General features: G+C 36.6%; 1 protein-coding gene across 6 annotated transcripts in view; it reads right to left on the bottom strand.

The window, feature by feature from the left end:
* The window catches only part of LOC107787386 (histone acetyltransferase GCN5), a 46,749-nt gene that overhangs the window by 17,482 nt on the left and 17,041 nt on the right, over positions 1-12,226 (bottom strand). The gene's annotated exons all lie outside the window — the stretch shown is intronic.

Here is a 12,226-nt window from a genome sequence, read left to right as displayed (position 1 = left end):
CAAAAATATTACGATTCAAGACATCATGCATGAAGGTCATTCTTCGGGTTAAATGATTAGGATTAGTCAGAATTAGCGAGAATAATTCTTTCCTGTAATTAGGTAGTCAGAATATTTTCTTTCCTGTTTTAACACTTGTACATTCACTATTTAAACTCAGTAGCTTGAGGGAACAATCAAGCAAAGCTTCTCTCAATTCTCTCCTATGTCTTGTTTGCTCACATGGTATCAAAGCAAATGCGAGAAATTTCTTCTTGTGCATATATCAGCGAAGTCCGTATAGAAAATTTTCATTTGTCGTGTACTGTTTTCTCAGCGACCTTGAATTTGCCTATATTTATTGGTTTCCACTCGTGCTGCACATGAACCAGCACTGTCACTAGGACCAGATCGCCGTGCAACACTGCCTAAAAGGTCACGCCACCACCAGACTGCTCATGCGATCTTACGTGCCACCAGACAGAATGATCTCTGGCGTCAAGCCCCACCATGCGCCAGCACGTGGGAAGTTTTCTGACCACCTCCATTTCAGATTTTTGTTTCTCAGCGTTCTCCTCTCTTTCCGACCTCACGCATCTGCAAGTTTACAAATTCTGACCAGCAGAATAAAGATTCCAGCGAAGTTCAAAATCTGCTGAAAGAAGACTTGTTTTTTGTGAAAATCTCTGTAAATCGATATGCTATTCCAAGGCTACCCATACCTGTTCCAGTCTAACATTAGTATAAGTTCATATTAGTGTTATCTAGTTAACTTTGTGTCCATATTTGTCTTCGTGCTTATTCTTTCGTGAGTTTCTCTTTTGTTTCATTGTATGTTTCTTTAATTCCTAGCTCGACAGTTTTGTTGGTCCTTATTTATTTGGCCATTAACTCAATTCCGAACCGATACTTGGAACATACTTGGTGATCTCTTACTTGTTGGTTCTTAACGAGATTAAAGGGAATCCCTTGAGTGGTAAAAGGCAAGAGTTGGAAAGATCATTTAAGCGTGCCTAAAAGCCAAGTGCACACAAGTGAAACATGAGTGAAACTTGAGTGCTAGGGATACACTTAGGGAGTGCACTGGAGAGGCCTATTTTTCCATTAACATCTTTTCTTTGTTTGTAGGTATGTCTCCGCGACTTCTTTTATATTTCTGTAAGAATTTATATCCCATGAGCAAGAAAATTTATACAAAGCTCATATTGCTAATTAAAGAAATAGAATAAATCAATACAATCAGTACAACTATCAAATAAAATCAAGCTACTAAATAAAATCAAATCTTCTTAAATCAACCTAGCTAGTCAACAAGAGTGAAGCGTTTCTCATCCTGGATGGCGACAGGCTATGATCAAAGAGATGTCTGCTCTACACGATGATGGTACTTGGGAGCTCAATCATATACCTTCGATTAAATCAATCATTGGTTGTTGGTGGGTTTATGCAGTCAAAATTAGTCCGTACGGTCAAATTCATCGGCTTAAGACCCCCTCCCCCTTCTAACCAAAGGTTACACTCAGATATTTAGGCTTGACCATTGGGATACCTTCTCTCCCGTGGCTAAAAACTAAAATATCATCTCTTTTCTATGTTAAGTTGTCTCATATTGGCTGAGGGGTGGTTGTTTGTATCCTTATATGGTTTTAGGCTAAGTTGCGGAGACTCTTCGATTTTGGTGCCGTCCCCGTCCCGATACGCAACGGTGACGGGGACGGGATACGTCCCGGATTCGGTCAACCGACTTCTGACACTTTGACCGGAGTCCATCGACAAATTTGGGAGAAAAATTGAGATTTTGATTTCTCAAAATCAAAAATTAAACAGATTTAAGTTATGGAAAATGGCATACCTTCAATATTGTAGTATTTTTGTCTCATATTTGCTGCTTTGTGTGTCAGAGAAACCAAGAATTCAAGGGGTCATGTTCTGATTTTGGACTTCTTGTAGACATAGATGGAACTTTGCGTTGAATGACTTTCTTTTTCTCTTATGAGGGAAGAACGAAGGGACGTGAACGAAGCGTGAATGGCGATCTGTAAGAGCTTGAAAGAAGTAGGGGAATTTTGAGCATCTGTAAGAGCTTGAAAGAAGTTGGGGAATTTTGAGGAAGATGACCTAGAAGAGACGATCTGCAGCTCCTTCTTAAAGGACTCTTAATTGTAATAATATAATAAAATAACCCCTTTATTCTCCATTATATGCTACTTGTCCCCTTTCTTCTCCATACTTGTGACACGTAATTGAAAGGTTGCTATTTGCAAATGTTTCTTTCTCATACAATATAGGAATAATTTCTAAATTAATTATTAGCATGTTGATTTTTTGCTAAATAATTTATATATTTTAATCGTGCAAAATTAATTTATACGAAATTATTTACTAGTTGTACATAATTTATCGTAACTTAGTAGTATTGTATAATTTTCAAATATGTAATTTTTATTTCGAAAAACTAAAAGATTCTATGTCCAAATGTACAATCAAAATTAGGACGTTTGAATCTCGAAAAATAAAAAATATTATATAGGATAGAAGAAGTAATAGATATTGACATAATTTATAAGTTATATCGTCTAACTTTGATGTTGAAGTTTAAATTCTCAAATTAAATTAAACATGTGACCAACGTGTAACCACCAATTGAGGGAAATTGTGAATAACTAAATTGTAGAAAAAGCTAACTATTATATTAGCGATCCCGTTTTCTTAAATCGTTTCCTATCAGTACAAGTTCAGAATGATCGAAATACTTGAAATATAATTAAATAATAGTTAAAGTTATATAATTTTGGAAAAATCACATTATTTAACTAGACTTGTTGGGGATCCCGTCTTGTTATTACTTCTGAACTGTCGAAATACTTGAAATATAATTAATAATAGTTACAGTTATCGAAATATTTGAAATGTAATTGTCTGTTTGGTAGGAACCCATCTTATAAGATCGTTTGATCATTCCTATCAGTACAAGTTCTGAACTATCGAAATACTTGAAATATAGTTAAATAATAGTTAAGGTTATATAGTTTTAGGAAAAATCACTAATTTAATCGATAACAAATCATATACACTATTATATTAGGGATCCCATCTTATTAGATCGTTTGATCATTCCTATCAGTACAAGTTCTGAACTATCAAAATACTTGAAATATAGTTAAATAATAGTTAAGGTTATATAGTTTTTGGAAAAATCACTAATTTATTCGATAACAAATCATATACACGATTATATTAGGGATCCCATTTTATTAGATCGTTTGATCATTCCTATCGGTACAAGTTCTGAACTATCGAAATACTTGAAATATAGTTAAATAATAATTAAGGTTATATAGTTTTTGGAAAAATCACTAATTTATTCGATAACAAATCATATACACTATTATATTAGGGATCCCATCTTATTAGATCGTTTGATCATTCCTATCAGTACAAGTTCTGAACTATCGAAATACTTGAAATATAGTTAAATAATAGTTAAGGTTATTATTCGATAACAAATCATATACACGATTATATTAGGGATCCCATTTTATTAGATCGTTTGATCATTCCTATTAGTATAAGTTCTGAACTATCGAAATACTTGAAATATAGTTAAATAATAATTAAGGTTATATAGTTTTAAATATAATTTCAAATTAAAATAATAAAATAATTAATAATAGTTAATTATTATTAATAATAGTTAATACTAATTAATAGTAATAGTTAATTAACTAACAAAAATTTCAAATTAAAATAATAAAATAATGTTGGTACTTGGTACAAAGCTCATTTAATGCTAGCTTGTACTATGCTAGAAATATAACGTTAAAAAGGCAATTCTTGGCCAAAAAGTCCATCTGATGCTTTTGATTTGCCAATTAAAAGGTAAATTAGTTGTACTTTGTCAGCCAAGTCTTTTCCTCCACCGAAAGGTCTTTTCGTCCACCTTTCCTTCCAAATACCAAATATAGAGACAAATTACACAAATATACTAATTTCTCACTCTCTGCCTCGTTTTAGTTCTCTGTTCCACAGCAAGAAAAAAATCACAACACACAAAATCTTCCATCTTTCATCCGTCGAAACGGGAAAGAGGATATGGCATCATCTGGAAGTCAAAAGGGAAAGAGGGAAAGAGTCTTATGAGACCAACAAAAACCGTAGGCATAGATTTTGATGATAAACCACTATGGAATCAGGTTAAAGTTGTTTCAGCTGCTAATAGTGGTGGAAACAGAGCATGGATCTGTAACTATTGCAATAAAAGATTTACGGGATCATATAACAGAGTAAAAGCACATCTCTTGAAACTACCAAACCATGGAGTTCAAATGTGCCCAGAAATCAGTGGTGAAATATTAAGGGCTTTGAAGACGGAGCATGAACAAGCTGAAAGAAAAAAATCATCCATTCAAATTGATGCAAAAAAGAAAGCTGATTAGGTTTCTCTTCCGGAGGGGACTGATTTACTACAACAGAAAAAGAGAAAGGGTCCAGAGGGTGGAGCCGGTGTTTTGGAGAGCGAGAAGCGGAAAAAAGCAAGGAGGCCTCGCTTCACCGAAGCGAGAAGCGAGAAGCGAAACGCGTGCTTTTTTCATGTGAAGCGCAATTTAACACATAAATAAAAAAAATTTAATAGGCATAGATAAATGACCGAGAACTCAATAAAAATAACATATTAAGCAAATGTTTCAATTCTTAAATCAAGAAATAAATAATAGATACTAAAGCTAAAAATAAATAAGATTGAATTTACTACAATCAACAACCAAAAAAAAAAAAACAGAACAGTTAAACAGTGAACAGTGAACAGTGAACAGAGAATAACAGCAGAAATTTGGAAAAAACAGAGCACAAACATAAATTAGAAAACTTGGCTGAACAGAGAAATGAGTTCTAAAAAAAATAGAAAAGAAGAAGAGAACAGAGGAGAGGAGTCGAACCAGTGAACAGTGAAGAACAGAAAATAAAAAAAAAAACAGAGCTCACAGAGAAAAACAGAGCATAAATTAGGGCAGAACAGAGCAATAAAAACTGAAAAAAATAGAAAGAAGAAGAGAAAAAGGAGTCGAACAGTGAACAAGCAGAGAAAATCAGAAGAGGAAAAGAAGAGAAGAAAGAACTGAAGAAGAAGAAGAGAAGAAAAGAAGAGAAGAAGAGAAGAAGAGAAACTTACTCGAATAGTGTAGTCGTCGCTTGCAGCAGAGAAGCAGATGTCTGGAAGTATTGTGCGTAAGTGTATTTGCAAGTTTTTTTTTAAAATACCCTAGCAGATGACTAGACCTCGCTTAAGCGAGCTTTTTTGCGCTTTTTTCATCGCCACGCTTCTCGCTTTTTAGGGTAAAGCGTGCGCTTATTCATGTGAGTCGCGCTTTAGGGCAGAAAAGTGCAGGTCAGTCGCCTCGCCTCGCTTCTGCGCTTTAAGCGAGAAGCGTGCGCTTTTAATAACACTGGGTGGAGCTATATCTTTCGGCATCTATGAAAGAAATACAGCCGATAAATTAGCAGCTCGAATGTTTTACGCATCAGGTTTATCGTTTAATCTTGCAAGATCTCCCTATTTCAAAAAATATTCATAGTTTCTAGATGAAAATTCTATTCCCGGTTATATTCCCCCATCTTATAATAGGTTGAGAACAACTCTTTTGGCTCAAGAAAAGACTAGCATTGCTAGAAAGTTGCAACCAATTAAAGATAGATGGAGAAAGAAAGGGTTGTCGATTTGTTCGGATGGATGGTCCGACATTAAGAGACGACCTTTAATAAATATAATGGCATCATCTAGTGGGGGCCCAATATTTTTAAATTCAATCCATTCTAGTGGGGTTGTAAAGGATGGAGAATATATTGCTAAATTGTTTATTGAAGCAATAGAAAATGTAGGTCCGGATAATGTTGTTCAAGTTATTACGGATAACGCAAGTAACATGAAATTAGCCGGTTCTACCGTAGAGCAAACATTTCCTCATATATTTTGGACTCCTTGTGTTGTTCATTGTTTAAATCTAGCATTGAAAAGCATGTGCCAACCTTCGGAAAGATCACCTCACTTTTCAAATTGCGAATGGATATTAAAGTTACTTGGTCAAGTACTGTTTGAAGAACTTTATTGTGAATCATGACATGGCACTTGCAATTTTTCAAAAGCATTCAAAGTTGTGCTTATTGAAAGTTGCCGAAACAAGATTTGCCTCACACATTATTATGACCACTCGTGTTCAAAAAGTGAAATCGTCATTAGAGAAAATGGTGATGGATGATGAATGGAAGCATTATAAGGGGGATAAGGGACTTGAAGCTAAAGCACGTGAAATGAAATCCTTTATAATGGATGATGAATGGTGGGATAACATTGATTATTTTTTGAAGTTTACGGAACCTATGGTAGATATGCTTAGAAGTGCCGATCTTGATAGTCCAAAATTGCATCTCATTTATGATATGTACAATGATTGAGAAAGTTAAGAAAATTATCTATGAGCATGAGGGGAAGGATCTTATTTCCGGCCAATCAAACTTTTTTGATACAATTCATGAGATTCTTGTAGCTAGGTGGAACAAAAGTAATACCCCTTTGCATTGCTTGGCACACTCTTTGGTTCCAAAATACTATCACGAATTATGGCTTCAAGGTGAAAATGGAATTCGAAGGCAAGCTCCTAATAAAGATCAAGAAATCTCAACAAATAGGGTCAAATGCTTTCGAAGATACTTTAAAGATGATGAAATGAAGCAAGTCTCATTGGAGTATGGAGCATTTTGTAGTGGGGGTGGTTATTTTAGTGAGCCTCATGTGATTGAGGCTATGATGTATGAGGATTCGCTTTCTTGGTGGGCAAATCATGGTGTCTCGGCTCCACTCTTGCAAAGATTAGCTTACAAGTTGCTTACTCAACCCGCTTCTTCCTCTTGTTGTGAAAGAAATTGGAGCACATATTCTTTGATTCACAACATCAAGAGAAACAAATTAGCAACTTCAAGAGCTGAAGATTTAGTTTTTGTACACTATAATCTACGGTTGCTCTCTTGCAAGAAGGAAAAGTATACATGTGGACCGAGCAAGTATTGGGATTTGGGTATTCTACATTTTTGTATTCGATATTTTCCTCAATTATTTATTTTGCAAAACTCTTTTCCCTTTTCATGAAAACATTCTAATATATCAATTCTTTTTAATCTAATGTTACTTTAGGTGGAAATCAATTTGATATTGATGAGACAATTGATGGTTTAACTGAGCTATCAATAGATGAACCTCAATTGGAAGGAGTGATCTTTGGAGAAAAGTTAAAGATTTGGAAGAAGTTGAAGATGTTGTGGAGGAAAGCTAGGGCCTAAGAGTAGTTAACTTGAGTAACTTGACTATGCTTTGTCGGTTTTTACTAGTTTAGTTCAAATGTTCTATTATTTTTGGTAAAAAGGTGAATTTCTACAATATTCATGTAAGTTTTTCACAGAATATCTCTCAAAATTTACAATATTTTTATAGCTCTATTTTTTTATTATTTTGAATTTTCTTAGCCGTTTTCCCGCACCCGTATCCATATCCGAATCTGCACCCCCGAATCTTAAAATTTAGATTTTGCCGAATCCGATACCCGGATCCGTCCCCGTATCGGATACACGCACCCGAGTCCGAGCAAATTGGGTTTTAGGCAATCCTAGCCACATCATATAGCTTTTGTGGTTTGAGCTAAGACCAAGGTCCATTTCTTTTTCTTTTTTTGATAAAGTAATAAATTTTATTAATGAATGGCAAAAACAACTCGTATAATAGTATACCAAAAGTAGAGAACCTACAAACAGAGATGGTTTTCTACAAACGACACCCAAACTCCAATACACAAAAGGATCTCTTCAATACACAAAAGGATTTCATGAGTGCACCAAAAAGATACAAGGGATAAGACGCTACTCCTCAACTGTACAAAATTTATTTCTACTCCCTCAAAAGCTCTCTTATTTCTCTCCCTCCAAACGACCCACATTAGTGCAAAGAGAAACCATACTCCATGCACACGCCTTCTCCTCCGTCTTCACCGTTCCAGTTGAACATTAACTCCTTTACAACGCTTGGCATCATCGATTCAATACCAAACCACCTTAGGATTTCCCACCATAGCCTAGTAGCTACCTGACAATTAGGGGTGGCAAATGGGTTGTTTGGGTTGTATTAAGGCTGATCAAGATAGGTTGACTCATTAAATGGGTCATTGCCCAACCCTGCCCAAAGTTCACTTGGACTAAAATGGGTTGGATCAAGATGGGCTAAACAATGTGTTGTAACCCAACCCGTCCAAATTGACCTAAATATTTGCAATATTCTCAACTTTTAAACAAGCATATTTAAAATATTCTCACATATATAAAAATGGTTTTTATTTTTATTTTTCATAAATATCATTTTAGAATGGTTTAGGATGATGAATTTTTTGTTTCCTTTTTTCATGTTGCTTCTTGTCTTATATTTTGAAATAAATGTGATTCATGCCTAATGATTTCTTTCATCAATTTTTCCCTCCAAACATTTTCCTTCATACCAAACACACTCTTAGCAGCTTTAAAGGGCAATTGTTATTCATGGGTTAGTTTGGACAGAAATCATGGGCTGATTTGGGCTACTGAAAATAAATAGGTTTAGTTGGATTGTGCCCAAATTTAGCCCATCATTAAAATAGCCCATGCCCAACCTATTAAAACTTGGGTGGGTCAAATGGGTTTGGGCCACTTTTGCCACCCCTACTGACAATGTAGAATGAGATGTCCCACGTCTTCACCGAAAGCCTTGCACATGTAACACCAACTGACATATGTTACCTTTATTTTTTCTCAAATTCCAAGCCGTCAAAATCACCCCTCTTGTTGCAAACCAAATGAAAAAACACACCTTCCTTGGTACCTTAGAGATCCAAATCGAGTTATGTGGAAGGTCAATTTCTTCCCAACCAGGAGCTTCTCATAGTATGACTTAACGTCTTAACCGAAAGCATTCTATTATTCCTCGTCCCCCATTTTCACAGATCGTGGATATCTAATGGAACTCTTTGTTTATATAGCAAGTCAATCAAGTTTTGGAACTCTGTCACCTCCCAATCTTGTAGATTTCTTCTAAAGCTAAGATCTCATTATCCACTTTGAGCCTTCGAATTTGATGGATTGTCATATTCTTTTGGCTCGAAATTCCTGATCAATGGACCTTGGGCCTAACTCAACCTAAAAGTGAGCTCATAAGGTGGGGATTGACCAAAATCATATAAGGAGCCCAGGAAATCCACATCCCACCAATATGGGACTCAACACCCCACCCACCCGCCCCCACATCCTCCCCCAAGCCTAGAACTGGAGTGTGGACAACATATGTGAGGGCCCAACATCGATAACAACAAATTGGGATGGATCTGGCTCTGATACTATGATAATTGGACCTTAGGCCTAACTCAACCCCTAGCTCATGAGGTGAGGATCGCACAAGACCATATAAGGAGCCTAGGAAATCCACATCCCACCAATGTGGGACTCAATAATTCCATATAAGTTTGGGTATTTTGACCACGACGGACAAAATAATTCGAGACGAGATACGATTTGATTCACGAAATCAGAACCAAAACTAGGGTAAATTTGAAGAAAATAACATAACTTATCTTGGAAATCAATCCTTTACTTATCTACAACTTGAGAACAACAAAGAAATCCACATTTTACAAGTTATACGTAAGTATTCCACAAAATTTCTCAAAATTTAGAGTTATTTTTTTTTGAAGTATTTTTAGTCGGATCCCCGCACCCTTATCCGTACTAGTATTCGTATCCCTGAATCTTAGAATTTACATCTTGAAGGATCCGAAATCTAGATCTGCACCCGTGTCCAAGCAACTTAGCTTAATATCGTACACCTCCAAAACAAGTATGGTTTGGCACTTTCTGAAATTTATCTTGAGGACAACACAACCTAGAACCAAGTCAAATCCCGATCAAGATATACCAATTGAGATTTATCAGTATCAAAAAATAACATAGCGTTATCTACAAATAGTAAGTGTGAGACTCTCACAATGCCATGTCCCCCAACTGTTGCAGTGAAACCCCTCAAAAATACACCCATCACAGCTCTATCCATCATCCTACTCAACACCTTCATAACTAAGATGAGGAGCATGGAGATAATGGACCCCATGCTCAACCCTTTCGAACTACCAAAGAAGGCACACGAGTTGCCATTTACAAGTACCGAATACCTAACCGTAAAAATTCAGTGTTTTATCCACTTTCTCCATCTATGTTTGAACCTCAGCATAATGAAATCCAAAAACTCCCGGTTCACGTGAATATACACAAAATGCCTGGCGCTCCTTGCTTTTTCCTAGAATCTACCACCTCATTTGCCACCAGTGTTGCATCAAGAATTTGTCTTCCTTCCACAAAAATAATTTGTGAAGTAGACATTCTCGTCAAGGACCTTCTTTAGGCTATTAGAAAGCAACTTATAAAATTATCTTATAGATATTCTCACTAGACTAAGGGTCTATAATCCTTGATACTTGTTGCTCCCTCCTTTTTAGGATGAACCAAACCGTGAAAATATAGTGTTTGATCCAATCCCCAATCTATCGCCAAACCCCATCCTTAGCATGATAAAACCCAAAAGGTCTCAATTCACGTGGTCAACCTTCTCAAGGTCCAATTTACACCAAAATGCCGAGCTCTTCTATCTAGAATCTACTACTCTTTCCGTTTCAATTTATATGACACACTTTCCTTATTAGTCCGTTTAAAAAATAACACAGTTCTATATTTGGAAATAATTTAACTCAAAACTTTTTATTTTACATAGGTTACCCTTAATGAGAAAATTTTTATAGTCACACAAATGTCATTGTCTCACAAAGCTTTTACTCTTAAGCTTTTATGACTACAAGCTTCAAAAGTCTTCTTTTTTTTTCCTTATACTCCGTAACGAATCAGTTGACAGACCTAGACGCCACGAGGGGGGGTGTTAAGTTATCCCACATTAGTTTAGGATGGATTGTTTGTCTCCTTACGTGATCTTTGACAATCCTCACCTCATGAGCTAGCTTTTCGGGTTGGGTTAGGCCCAAGGTCCATTTTTTATATTCTCTCCGTGGTTGTTGTCCGGCATGGCCTCTTTATCAATTGGACATTAAGAATGCTTTTCTCCATGGCGATCTCGACGATAAGGCCTATATGGAGCAACCACTTGGCTTTGATACTGAGAGGAGTCTAGTGGTCTTGTTTGTCTCTTTTTAGCATTTGTTCGTCTCTTTTTGTCCATGGTTGTTGTACGTCATTGGCCTCTTTATCAGTTAGACATTAAGAATGCTTTTCTCCACGGTGATCTTGAGGAGAAGTTTATATGGAGCAACCACCTGGTTTTGTTGCTCAGGCGGAGTATAATGGTTGTGTGTGCAGATTGCGCAGGTCACTATATGGTTTGAAACAGTCCTCTCGAGCTTGGTTTGGTAAGTTCAGCACAATTATTCAGGAGTTCGGCATGACTCGTAGTGAGGCTGATCACTCTGTGTTTTATCGGCATTTTGCTCCTAATCTGTGTATTTATCTAGTGGTTTATGTTGATGATATTGTTATTGCTGGCAATGATCAGGATGGTATTACTAATCTGAAGCAGCATCTCTTTCATCACTTCTAGACTAAGGATCTAGGCAAATTGAAGTATTTTCTAGGTACTGAGGTCGCTCAATCTAGCTCAGGTATTGTTATTTCACAGCGGAAGTATGCCTTAGACATTCTCGAGGAGACTGGAATGATGGGTTGCAGACCTATTGACTCTCCTATGGATCCGAATGCTAAGCTTCTGCCTGGATGGGGGAGCCTCTTAGAGACCCTACGAGATATATGAGGTTGGTTGGCAAATTGAATTACCTCAGAGTGACTAGACCTGACATTTATTTTCCGGTGAGTGTTGTAAGTCAGTTTATGGATTCTCCCTGTAATAGTCACTGGGATGCAGTTGTTCGCATTCTTCGGTATATAAAGTCAGCTCCAGGCAAAGGATTACTATTCGAGGATCGAGGCCACGAGCATATTGTTGGGTACACAGATGTTGATTGGGCAGGATCACCTTTTGATAGACGTTCTACGTCTGGATATTGTGTTCTAGTAGGAGGTAATTTGGTCTCGTGGAAGAGCAAGAAACAGAATGTAGTTGCTCGATCTAGCGCCGAAGCCGAATATCGGGCCATGGCTATGGCAACGTGTGAGTTAGTTTGGGTCA

This window comes from Nicotiana tabacum, chromosome 24 (assembly GCF_000715075.1).
Source record: "Nicotiana tabacum cultivar K326 chromosome 24, ASM71507v2, whole genome shotgun sequence".
In the NCBI taxonomy this organism is placed as follows: domain Eukaryota; kingdom Viridiplantae; phylum Streptophyta; class Magnoliopsida; order Solanales; family Solanaceae; genus Nicotiana; species Nicotiana tabacum.
Note: the sequence above shows the minus strand (reverse complement) of the source record. Positions and strands in the feature narration are given on the sequence as shown.